Raw genomic sequence first — 12,313 nt, 5'->3', positions numbered from 1 at the left:
ACCAGATCACAGTATTCTGATTGCTAACCAGCATTCTGGCATGGGTAACACAGAGCAGTACAGCGCACTACAGCAAAAAAAAAAAAAAGAAAGCGCGAAACTTACAGAGACCGAAACGCTTGTCAAAAAAAAAAAAAAAAGAGCAGTTCGTGTAGCCGTGCACCGGCACATTTTTGCGAATGAAGCTTAATTATCGATACTGACAATTAGCGGTCATGAACGCCTGGAATTTCGGGGCACAAAACAATTGTAGCTAGTTGAACATTCCTGACTCTTGCGACGCTTGTACAGTACCGTCCACTGTTGAAGGGAACACTCTGATGAGCACCTGTCATACTGCAGGCCTCACAAGCGCACGTAGACATAAAGATGTTGTTTGTGCTTGGCACTACCTATCAAAAGGACTCAGAACAGTCAACGAGCAGTAGTCTTATGCAGATCTAAGCCACTATGTTTTTGCCAGAGAGCGAAATCTGGACATGGCGTGCATGTAGGTGTTTCCTTTAAATGTGAACCCGTCTGTACATCACCCGGTACGTCCAGTAAGCACGTCATGCTCAGAGCGGACGTGGTGTCCTGGTTATCATCATCATCATCATCATCATCATCATCATCATCATCATCATCATCATCATCGTCGTCTTCGTCATAATCAGTCTGACTACGTCTACTGCAGGACAAAGGCCTCTCCCATGTTCCGCCAGTTAAACCGGTCCGGTGCTTGCTGCTGCTGTCCTGGTTATACATAGGATTAAGTGAGTGACGACGCGACGTACAAAGGCTGTTTCGTATGCGACGTTGTTGCCGAACAAGGTGCCCGATTCGTAACGCTTTTAGTCCAGAAGAGCTTTTTGTCACGTAGGCCAACAGGTTTCGCTAATGATGTGCCCAGCATAAATATTCAGCTGGCTGAATCCTTCCATTTCGAGCAATTCGAACATAACTCTTCTGGGTTCACGTTACTCCTCAGCGACGCAAGTATCATCATCATCGCCTTCCGCACCGCCACAACTACCACCATATTCTTAATCATCATCATTATTATCTTCCGAAATTCTTTTTGTTTGCTGCTGACAGGAGACTCTTTCAATGTCTTAAGTTTCCCCGATCGTGTGAAAGCTAATTTTATTTTATCCCGGCGAACTTCTCAAATACATCGTCCCATCTGGCACCCTGCCATTATCAACTTCTTTTTTCTTCGTCTTCGTGTACACGCTAAAACCGTTTTTAATCTCTATATTTAGGTACTGCTCGTTTCATGGCCTATCCCTCAAGGAGGTTTGCACCAGGACACCAAGGACCAACCTTTTTCGAAATCAGAAAACTCAGAGAAATGCACGAACATGCGAAGATTGCACTTCGCTCGAAGAAATAATAAATATAACTTGTTTGTTAAGCTGGTGTCAGGGCTTGTTGAATATGCTTGTTTCTGGTAGACAAGTGCAGAACATAGAAAAAAAAAAGAATGAACTGAGTCTCATACGTGTCCCCTATCCTATTGTTCCGTGTTTTGCACCAAACATAACAGGTAGTAGTACAAATATTAAAATAATATAAACAACTTTTTTTACGAGTTGAGCAGTGCTGATAGCCACGCTACTGCATCTGATAGTGAGTTCGACGTGACCGTTCTAGAAATTAAGACTGAAAAAAAGTTCGAGCGATAACGTTTGGTAATAAATGGTCTAGAAGTAGCGCGTTATTCGAGAAATGGTATGTAAACATTTTAACCTTACGCGAGTGAAAATAAGGGAGCTTTAGTGAAGCGGTGTGTCATAACAACCGCACCACACGTCAGGACAAGTGGCTTGCTGCTCCTCTGACCCCGTCTGGTTCAAATGTCACGACCCCCTCTTCCTGCTCTGCCTTTTTCTAGCAAGGTCGCTTTTTCGGAGGCACCCGCTAAATAGGCGAACGTCTGCGGCGCAGAGAAGCAGCGTGGCGAAGTAAACAGAATGGGGCCTCGCGTTTTGCGAGAATATCTGACTCTTTTTCTCTCCCCCCCCTTTCTCTTTAGCGTTCTCTTCAACTGGTAACGCACGCATTGTCTTCCTCTTTCCTTCATCTCTGCCTCTTCCCCTTTGCCACTCCAACTCCATCTCTTATTCCGTCGGCATTTGTAGAAGTGGCAACCATGCTTATATAAATAGCAGAGAGTAGGTCATCGTCGACGCCGTTTCTTCGATGTACTTCGCTTTACCGAGAAAAAAAAGAGAATCCGTGAAAATGAAAGCGGTTTTCCTTTTTTCCCTAAATCTCTTTTACCAACAAGCCCTGTCTCCGGCTCCTGGTACTGCGTGATTTATCGCTCGAAAAACTTTGAGCCGCAGACGACGACACGACGTGTTTGTCCGTTTGTGCGCGTTGCGGCGCTGTCAGTGCACGCTGCGAGAACCAAGCGAGCATGCACTTCGCGTTGTTCCCCTTTTCATCGTTCTCCATTCCTTCTTTTCCTCTCCACTTCCCCTTCTTCCTTTCCGCTCTGCATTTACAGCGTTTTTGTTCTATCCTTTCCGCTGCATCGCTGCCCTCTGTTCCCTGCTACGCTCCCTCTTTCTCCGGAAGCCATCGTTTTCTTTCCCTCGTAGGGAAAAACTCCACCGCTGCCCCCTTATATCGCCTCCCTGCTCTTCCTTCCGAGCGAAAGTTTGGGCCAGATCAGGCGCACAAGCGAGAACGCGCTGCGCGTTTCATAGTCGTCGGCCAGAGCTTGTTCTCGCGCTCGGCAGGAGCCAGTTCTTCCAGCCGTAACGACGAGATGGCGCTAGCTTCGTCGCCGACGTGATGCTGCGGTTGATGGCCGACAGCCTTTTAGCAAGATGCTCAACCCCTTATTTCTCACTCTTTATTTCTCTCCACTCTCTCGCTCTCTCTATCATTCTCTCCCTCTTCAACTCTTTCTGAGTGGTTATATGTTTCGCTCTCTGTTCCTTCAGTCGAAAAAAATGAGGAAGGGTTCCACCCGGGATAGCAGGTTGGGAAACAGGGATGCTCGGGTGATATCTCTTGTCGACCGACTTTTCCCCGATTGAACGGAACTCGCACACACGCACGCACGCACGCACGCACACACACACACACACACACACACACACACACACACACACACACACACACACACACACACACACACACACACACACACACACACACACACACACACACACACACACACACACACACACACACACACACACACACACACACACACACAACACACACACACACACACACACACACACACACAGGTTTTACAAACAATAGAGTTTGACGGCATATAGGCTAACTATAAATTAGCAGATCGCTGTTCTCGGTGAAAATAACCTATCGAGTAGAGTGGATTTATACTAAAATGTGCCTAGATGCTGAGGTTTCCCAAGCAAACCTGCAACACAAAGGCACACGTTGAGAACTATACGTCCTAACAAATTACCATGCATATTAAAATGTTATCTTGCCATCGGTAAGATGGTGGGTTCTTGAATTCATTTAAAAGGCATACCCTCCTCACCAGCAATCTTCTAAATCCTTCTTTAATTGCATAAGACGACTGGAAGGCGAAATGAATTCGCATTTCTATATGTGCTTTATGCCACTGAATTCACATTCTATGGGGCAACAATCGGGTAACGCACGGGCACTCACCAATACAACATCCAGAGCTTCGCCCACTGTCATCATTCACTTCGTGGTGATGTGCGGATTTTTGTTCGCATTAATTCTTGAGTGAAGTTACGGATGGCAAGAGGGCTAAAATGCGAGAAAATATGGCAGGTGCAATCGAAGGGGAAAAAAAATCGAAATCGAGGAGCCGCGAGGTAAGTTTGGCGTTTAACGAACCGCTTGCGCTGATTCTGAAAACAGCCCCAAGCCAATTCCGAGTTTATTGTTCTTCCGTTCGCGCCCAACGACGCTTAACAAGGGCGGCTTGCCAGTAATGCGGACGATCGAAGCGGTGTAAGCGTGGTGATTGCTTGTAACGCATCCTATGCTTGAGGGATTGGATACCTCGCGTAGCCTGACTTCGTTCGCCATCGCGTAAAAGACCAGTCATCGCATGGTACACGTTAGCACTGAGTACGAACGCCTGCCATAGAACGACATGAAATGAGCTACCTTAGTTGCTGTTTTTCAATAGCTTAAAGAACGTCTCCATATAAGTACTTCATAGGAGGATATACTACGAAATAAATAGTTTGCAGTTTTCAGGAATGTGAAAGAATTAACTGCATTGGCCCAGTGGTTGAAGTTCTCGGTTTCAAACCAGCCAGACGCGGGTTCGAGCCCGGCTGTGGCAGCCGCATGTCGACGGAAGCGATCCGCTGGAGCTTCCTGTACTGTCCTATTTCCGTTCACGTGAACGAACCAGTCTGGTCGATATTTCCCGGAGCCTTCTACTACTCATAAACAAACCTAAACACTAACAAGGTGTTTGATTGGGCTGGTTGGTGCTGCATGGTAGACGAAGAAAGTGCTTATAAACAGCGCAAACGACAGGAGGGGATAGAATTCAGCGCTCTGTTCTCATCTCTTCTATCCCCTCCTGTCGTTTGCGCTGTTAAGCACTTTCTTCGTAAACCTAAACACACAATCCTAAGAATGCAATACAAAGAAGTTTGTTGAAAAATTTAATTTTTTTTTACTATTCAATCCCCAATGATCCGTTACCTAAACTGCGAAGAATCTTTAGTGTCATGCATACGTCGAATGACAGACGTAATAACAGCAACCCATTTGCGGCATGCAGGCGTCCTTTATTTGTAAATGGAAAATATAATGAAGAACAAACTCGGCAAATAATCTGAACGTATCGTCGCATATTGGCGCGACACCACGCTTGTCCGTGGAACGCCTTGATGTTGATGAGTGCAGATCATTTCAGAATGCGGGCTGTAGTATGCTATTGTATGTTGTCGTCGCTTGGCTTAACGCAGGCTATACAACGTACAATACTAGAAAAAAAAGAAAGCAAGCGATAAATATAAAGAAAGAAAGGGCAAAATAGGAAGAAAATAGAAATAGCATGAAAAAGAAAGCAATTGATAAAGAAAGAGTAAAAAATAAGTATAAGCAAAGAGAACAGGAACAGTGGAGGAAGGAAAGAAAGAGAAAAGCGAAGAGAAACAAAGAGAGTTCCGAACTTTCTTCAAACTGGGCACACCTATAATGCGAAGTTGCCTGTTTTCTTGTGTCTTTTAGTGTAGCACTGGTAGATAAAAGAGGGGGGGCTGAAAATCATAGAGGTGGGAGTAAAGCAATGAAGATGAAAAAGTAACTGGAGCTAGACAACCACATTTTGTTGAAAGAATGTAAACATCATATTTACACCGTTCAGGGGGCATGCTCATCTGTACCAGAGTGGATGACAGGCGTGTAGAGGAGACTTTCTTGGCTATACTTCTTGACATCTGGGCTATTGTTTGACTGTTCAAACTATTTATTTATTTATTTATTGAGCGAGCGAGCGAGCGAGCTTTGCAAATGAGTGGGGTATGTTTGCCGCTGTCCCAAGGAACTAAATTGTTAAATGCATGTTTTGAGCCAAGCAAACACGTGCGCACTCATCCGCGATAAAAGTGACAAAAAGTGATTACGAAATACAAGAACTGGCTGCTTCATGGGGAACATATGTGAGGTCCGGGCCGAATAGAAACGAACATGTCGTTTTTGTTGCCACATGCTAAACAGTTGATAGATTGAAGAAAAAGATTAATGACTAAAGAGACGGTGTTGTGACTCGGTTGTAACTTCAATGTAGGGAAGCATTTGTCCTTCGTCAGTCCTGAGTCATCGGGATGAAGCTTTGCTTTGGAGCTCAAAGTTGTGGGTTAGACTCCCAGCTAATATTGCTGATTCGTAATGGACTCAAATGTAGAAATTTCGGGGAGTTAAAAGACATGTGCATATGAATGAAACCAACGTGGTCAATCTACCCTTTTGCACACTGTTGCTCCTGAAACAAAAAGGAGTCTCCGCAGGTCATGAACCTCAAAGGTTACTTTCACAGTTTTATTTTTCTCTCTCTCATTAGGCAAATTAAAGACAGTGATACTCCTTGTTTTTTTGCATTGCAACATTTTTTCTTATGTAATTTTCGTTTCGTCTTGGTTGTTCTACTACAGAAGTAAAATAACTTAGGTGAGAAACAAAGTGTCTGACAAAATCCACTCTGATCTCCACATTCCCCCCCCCCCCCGTTGAAACAACGGTGAACAATAAAGAAAGTCAACTACTCAGTTAGTGCGGTCACACCATAGAGTGACGTTTGCGAGACATTTTCGGAACGTTGTACTAGATCTGGCACTGTCACGCGGTCTTGCTTCAATGTTCCATTGTTATGAGAGCGAGGGAAAGAAGATGCAGAACATAAAACTTCCGCTCCTGAGTCAAATCACGACAACGCGGGAATTTCGGCTCTTTTCCTTAATCTGAAAAAGAAAAAAAAAGCTTCCTTTTTCAAAGCACCCGTGAAAGGCTCAAAAATGTGCCGAATAAAGCCTAGTCGATGGCACTGGCGGTAAGTGCAGACGCGAAAGGGTTCATATCTGGAAAATGTGACGGGATAAACAAGTGAAACACAGCTCTGGCGTGGCCAGTTATACATGTACAAATAACGTCAGAATAGGGGTAAACAGTAGGACGGAAAACAGATGAAGTAAACAATCATTCGAAGTGCCGCACCCGTTGGCCCTGCAGTTTGTTGGCGCAAGAAAAAAGAACATCATGGTAAGACCGGCACACAAGAGTGTGTGTTCGATTACTTTACTTTTTTTTTTCAAGGTACATCCCGGGATAGATGGCGGACGTGATTGGACAGACAATTGTACCGTGCGTGGAGGGCACTCCTACACGCCTCGTAAATTTTCTCGCTTTCGCCGCCTCGCGTCAGAAAAAGAACGTTAAATTTACCCTCTTCTTCACACACAAGTTCCCTCGCACCTTTTGTGCTTCTGCTCTTTTGTTGTGAGCACATTTGTTATTTTGCCGGGAGATAAACCTAGCGAGAGGAATAGTGCCGTTACCCGACAACAAAGTGCTCTGTTACTTGAGAACAAACTGGAAATGTTGTTCACTGCTACCATAAAAAAAAAAACAAGAGAGATTTTTTCTATGACACACGTTGCAACTTGGCTGTCGTGGCTAGCTGTTTTGGTTTCAGCAGGTCCACCTTTTACATCGAGAGCTGGAAAACATTTAAAACAGAGAATTTCTGCGTCTGAAAAAAACTTGCACGCGTTTTCAGCATTACCATTATCCTGTGGTACGACGCCTGCGCCTTGGTTTAGACCTCTGGACTGCTGCACTGTAATGCAATAAAATCGATACCAGCGCGCTGCGGCTGGTACGAGACGAACTGTTTACAGACAGGGGATGTCATTACAGGGGATGTAAAAAAAGAAACATGGACCATTCTGTTTGATATCGGCGTCCAATGAAACCCGAACATTGGCAAGCTTTCGCGATGTTATAGTGCATACCGTCCACTTATCACAATGGACATGCACGCATATATGCGCAGTGCTGCCGAACAGGATGCGCGCGCCGGCCCATGATGATAAGTAGATGGCACGCACTATACAATCGCGAAGGCCTGCCGTTGTTCGGGTTTAATTTGACGCTGATAGTACATTTTATTTTCTTGAGAGAGCCTCCCAGAAGCGCTGCGAAAGTAAGTGCGCTTTCGCTGTAAATGGACGTAGAAATCTGACTTCAGTTGCTCTCGTAGCACTGTAGACGTGCGTGTCACATTGTGACAGCAACATAGAGCTGTTGTATGAGTTCGCGTATAGCAACGCTGTTTTACAAGACTGGCACATGCGCGTCGCTTCAGAAGTAAAATGACAAGGTGGGCGAGTCGGTTGAAGCTCATTCTGACGAAAGAGCACGTTACTTAAAGTACGAGCGTTTCTTCGCTCTTCTTTCGTTTAGTAACGCACTGTTTGATAAAAATAAGATTCGGAAGAGCTGCTTGGTTTGAGGCATCGTTAGATTAGATTGATGACTGATGTCTGATTGAACCTGTCGTTTATTTGGGCAAAGTTTCAGTCGGAACCCATTCTCCACGGTTGCCGAGCTTACAGCAGCTTATCTTAGTCCCGATACCCAAGCCCTGCACTATACGATGGGCCTCATATTTATAATATAGTTTTTGCACGTAAAACCCCACAAATCACTATTACTATAACTTTTTTTCGTAAGACGTTTACTTTCTTCGTCATCGTCATCGTAGTGCTGTTTCAATATAAAAGTCCTTACTTTTTTTTGTCAGTTAAAATGCGTAATAAGTGGTGAAAGTGTAGCCCTTATAGCTCGTTGAAAAAAAAAGCAAGGCACTATTCTTAGACAGATATATAGGTATAAGCTCTTGAGCTATCAACCATTCATCAGCATTAACCCCTACTTCTGTGAAAACACACCCGTAGGTTATATAGAGTTGCCCACTGAGAAGTCATTTTTTTCTAAAAGTATCACTGCTGTGTAGAATATTTGCTCGACTTTATGCCACATAAAGAAACATGAACGTTTTAGGAAACAGTTTAATTTTCATATTATAGACATGTTCGCTGCCGGCTTTGTTACTTAAAAATTGAATGAGGGTAATAGTGAAAAAGACGTAGGTGTAACTGAATAAAGCAAACTGTACAAAAAATGCCCCTATTTCTAGATATCATTGAAAAATAATTAGGCGAACAGAAGAATGCAATATCATGAATAATTTGGTGCACCTGTATTGTGCGGCTACTGTACTAGAACAACAACAAGCAAAGAAAGACTACCGAGGTGATCGTGTTGTCCGCGAACCAATCTCGCATCCTTAGCGCATATCTACTTTGCTGCCTACCAGGAGTGCAATGTGGCAAAGCTAAAGTAACAAATATATATAATATGATGCATGCAATATTACCTCTCGCATTTCTTTCCAAAAGCCGCACTAATTATGGTGCACACAGTGACAGCGAATAATCCACCGAAGATGTTCTCCACCACTGTGCTCGCTATATTCCGCACGGGCTGTTGCTAGCGGCTGTGTTGGCCAGTGTCGGAACAGAGAGTCCTGGAACGCCAACTCGAACATTCGTCCCAACGGGCATCTATCAGGCTTTAATTCAATTTTATTGCTAAGTAAAAGCCTATTTTACCGGATGTAATGCTCTCCCTCTTCACCTTTCTGTAATTATCTCCTTGCACTTAGTGTAGGATAGCAAACCAGATGTGTAATTCCACTTAAGTAACACCCTTGCCTTTGCTTACTGTGTAAGAATGATTTCCTACCCCATGCTTTTTTGCGTTTTGTAGCTCTCTCTTTCTCTCTCTGTTGTGTGAGTCGCTTTGAAAGCTGGTTTTTTCACATTGCAACATGCTTTGCGCAGAAGTCGTTTCAGCGGCATACTTTGTTGCAGACTTCATAACCGCAATAACGGAGATGCTTCCTTATGAGACGTTTTTCAGCGCGTTACCATGGTAGTTTCAATATTAACTTTCCATATTCAGTCGCACAAGAAAGTGGGTGCGCGATCAGTAAAACTGACACTCCTAGATACACTACCATTAAATGCGCGTAATGAAATTCTCCAAAAATGAAATACTCATATCGAAATCGGCACCTAATGGCTCTACCGAGATCTAAAATATATGACTTTGGGGCAGTGGTGAAACAAAAGGGTGTCATAAGCGCATGTTGCGATAGCTTATGCGTCAAGAGCAGTAGGTTTTTTTTTTAATTTAAAGAAATGCCATGCGTATGATAAGAAACACTGCAGCACAGTAATGCTAGTTATATTTACCAACTGGTGCTATTTACACTTAGAGAAATGATATCGAATGATCAGTTGCTGCTTGCGATTTCGTAACGTTTTCAACCTACCTTGGAATTTGAATCTGCAAGCCTCGGAGTTTCGCGTACCTTTCTGAGTTATAAACGTTTCCAATAATGTCCTCACAGCTGTAGGGAACGCGCAAGAGTGTATCCATTCGGTCTTTTGAAATGGCTATACATAGGCACCCAGACGTGTCTGTTCGAATACAATTCAAAGAGCTTGTGGCAAGTGGTAATGCACTGTACTCGGCAACACCCCGTGTGCTAAGCCTGCTTTCTCTAAACGTTTGGGAGAACCCTGCAGCTTGCAGAGCTTCGCTTTCATGTTGTGGTGGCGAATCTAAATATAGTTCATGGAGATTAACCAGCTCCGTGTTCTATGCAAACGCTGGTTAGGCGAACAACATTGAACTATCCCTCACTAAATTACGTTCTCACCATGCATATACATGTGTCTTCGCAAACGAAAGCGGTGTGAATTTTGGTGGGTGCAGAAAGGTACGGGGGACGTATCTGAGCCATTCAACCAGTGTTTTCAAAAACCAAGAAGTGGGCTCTATGAGTTTAGTGTTTCCGCATTCATCGCTTTCTTAGAAAAACCACTTGCAACATACGTCAAAACTTTTTCATTGTACAGCTGTTCTAGAATGGTCGTCTACCAAGCCTCCCGCAAGTGCACCTAAAGTACAGCTGGCTTGACGCTAGGCAAGTGCGTCGGTGAAAATAAACATTTGCTCAAGTGCCTGACAAGACACGATATTGACGGTAACATGTCCACGCATAACTGCATTTTACGCGCACTATGAATCCCACTTGCCTATAAGCAACCATTCGGCTATTTCTGCCGCCGTTTTAGGCAACCTTATGCAGAAACCGACGCCTTAGTGATGTCAAACGTTGCCATGAAGCGTGCTACGTCCTTGTGCTTGTATTTCAAGCATGAACGGAAGCTTCTGGCTAACGTGAGGTATACAGGTGAAAGTGGTTAAGAGGGTCCCCACGGAAGCACTCGGTAGCCGTAGACTAGCGTGGTTCAGCCTGTACGCATACTGTTACGTTAGTGGGCCTCACATAATACTCTCATAGGCACGCATTCAAGGCGTGGTACAGAGGCACTTCTTTTTTTTTCATACATTCTCATAACGCAACGTCGCACTCACTCGTGCCGCGCCATGGCCACAAAGTAATAATCATAAAACCCATACTGGTACATAGGATTCACGTTTACGCTGATTTTTGTAAGCTCTCTTTCTTGGGTGGACGAGGAAATACATTCTACTGGACCTTTTCTTCCTCCTTCACTCAATCGAGCTGCTTGCAACACTGCAGTCACTTTTTCACGTCGCTCCGGGAGATACGAGCACTGATGCCATCAGGTATATTGTAGTGGTTATTAAACATAGAGCTGAACAAGCACTGAAACCCGAACTAACTAATGCGGTGAACAGAATATACTAAAGGTTCGGGCTGTTATACGACATTCCACGAGTGCACAGAGCACTGCTTTGTAACGGCGAGCCATGCTGCAAGGAGTGACAAATTGCGTGGTTGCCGATATACTAAAGAAATTAGTTGCAAGAACGGAAAAAGTAAGATAGCTATTGAGATGAAATAAGGCGCATGTTCTTTTAAATAAGTAGAATATTGATCTGAGTGGTGAAAATACAGATGTATGTGTTGCAGCCAGTACGCTTCCACCATATTTTTCTTAGTTTTTTTTTCCCTGGGCCATGGACGTTTTATCACGCTGCGATCACAAATCTTGCCTGACTTTGCACCTTCCGTATTGTTATACGAATTGAGTAGCACATTATACTTTCGATTTCCCCCGTCGCCGTAATATTTCGAATTCATTATTTCCCTCTTTCTTTTTTTGTTCTTTTGAAGCAACATTATTTTACGAAGCGCTTTTTTGTTTCTCTCGAGATGTAGTTATTATAATGACTAACAAACCTTTCATTTTGCAAAAAAAAAAAACGTCTGATCGTCACTGTGACACGCTTATGATTAGGAATGGAATATTGTAGGTATAGCTGGCGGATCTAGTCTTGAGAAATTTGCCGGCAGCTGCCCCACCCGGTTTCCTCCTTGCTAAATGTAACTAATGGCCTTTTGTTTCTTTTTTTTTTTAACCAAGTGTGGGCAGGCTCTAAACAAGTCGCGCATAGCGCGAAGTAACTCTGCATAAGCCGGCGGCCTCTGTACTATTCCGCATGCATTTCTGTATACCGGTTGTGACAGCCTTCTGTCAATGTTATACTAATAAATAAAAGAACTTGGTACTCGCATGAAAAACTCGGCAGGGTGTTGATGAAAACAAATTTTATTTTATCAAGAAAGAAAGCAATAAGCCGTGTGCTTATTTTTTATATCTTTTTTTCCCTTTCAACCATCGTCCTCTCTCTTTCTTTCTCTGAATTTCTTGAGCTACAGTTTTTTTTCTCTCCTTCCTCACGTCATTGGCTCTCAGTAAACCCTATCTACTTTATTGTCCAG

General features: G+C 43.8%; 1 protein-coding gene and 1 long non-coding RNA gene across 2 annotated transcripts in view; one reads left to right on the top strand and one right to left on the bottom strand.

Moving 5' to 3' along the window:
* LOC119165277 (B-cell receptor CD22) overlaps positions 1 to 12,313 on the bottom strand; it is a 232,241-nt gene that overhangs the window by 6,097 nt on the left and 213,831 nt on the right. The window lies entirely within an intron of this gene.
* The window catches only part of LOC142817902 (uncharacterized), a 98,047-nt gene that overhangs the window by 9,670 nt on the left and 76,064 nt on the right, over positions 1 to 12,313 (top strand). The gene's annotated exons all lie outside the window — the stretch shown is intronic.

This window comes from Rhipicephalus microplus, chromosome 1, assembly GCF_043290135.1.
Source record: "Rhipicephalus microplus isolate Deutch F79 chromosome 1, USDA_Rmic, whole genome shotgun sequence".
NCBI lineage: Eukaryota > Metazoa > Arthropoda > Arachnida > Ixodida > Ixodidae > Rhipicephalus > Rhipicephalus microplus.
The sequence above is the reverse complement of the archived record's forward strand: the minus strand, read 5'-3'. Positions and strand labels throughout refer to the sequence as shown.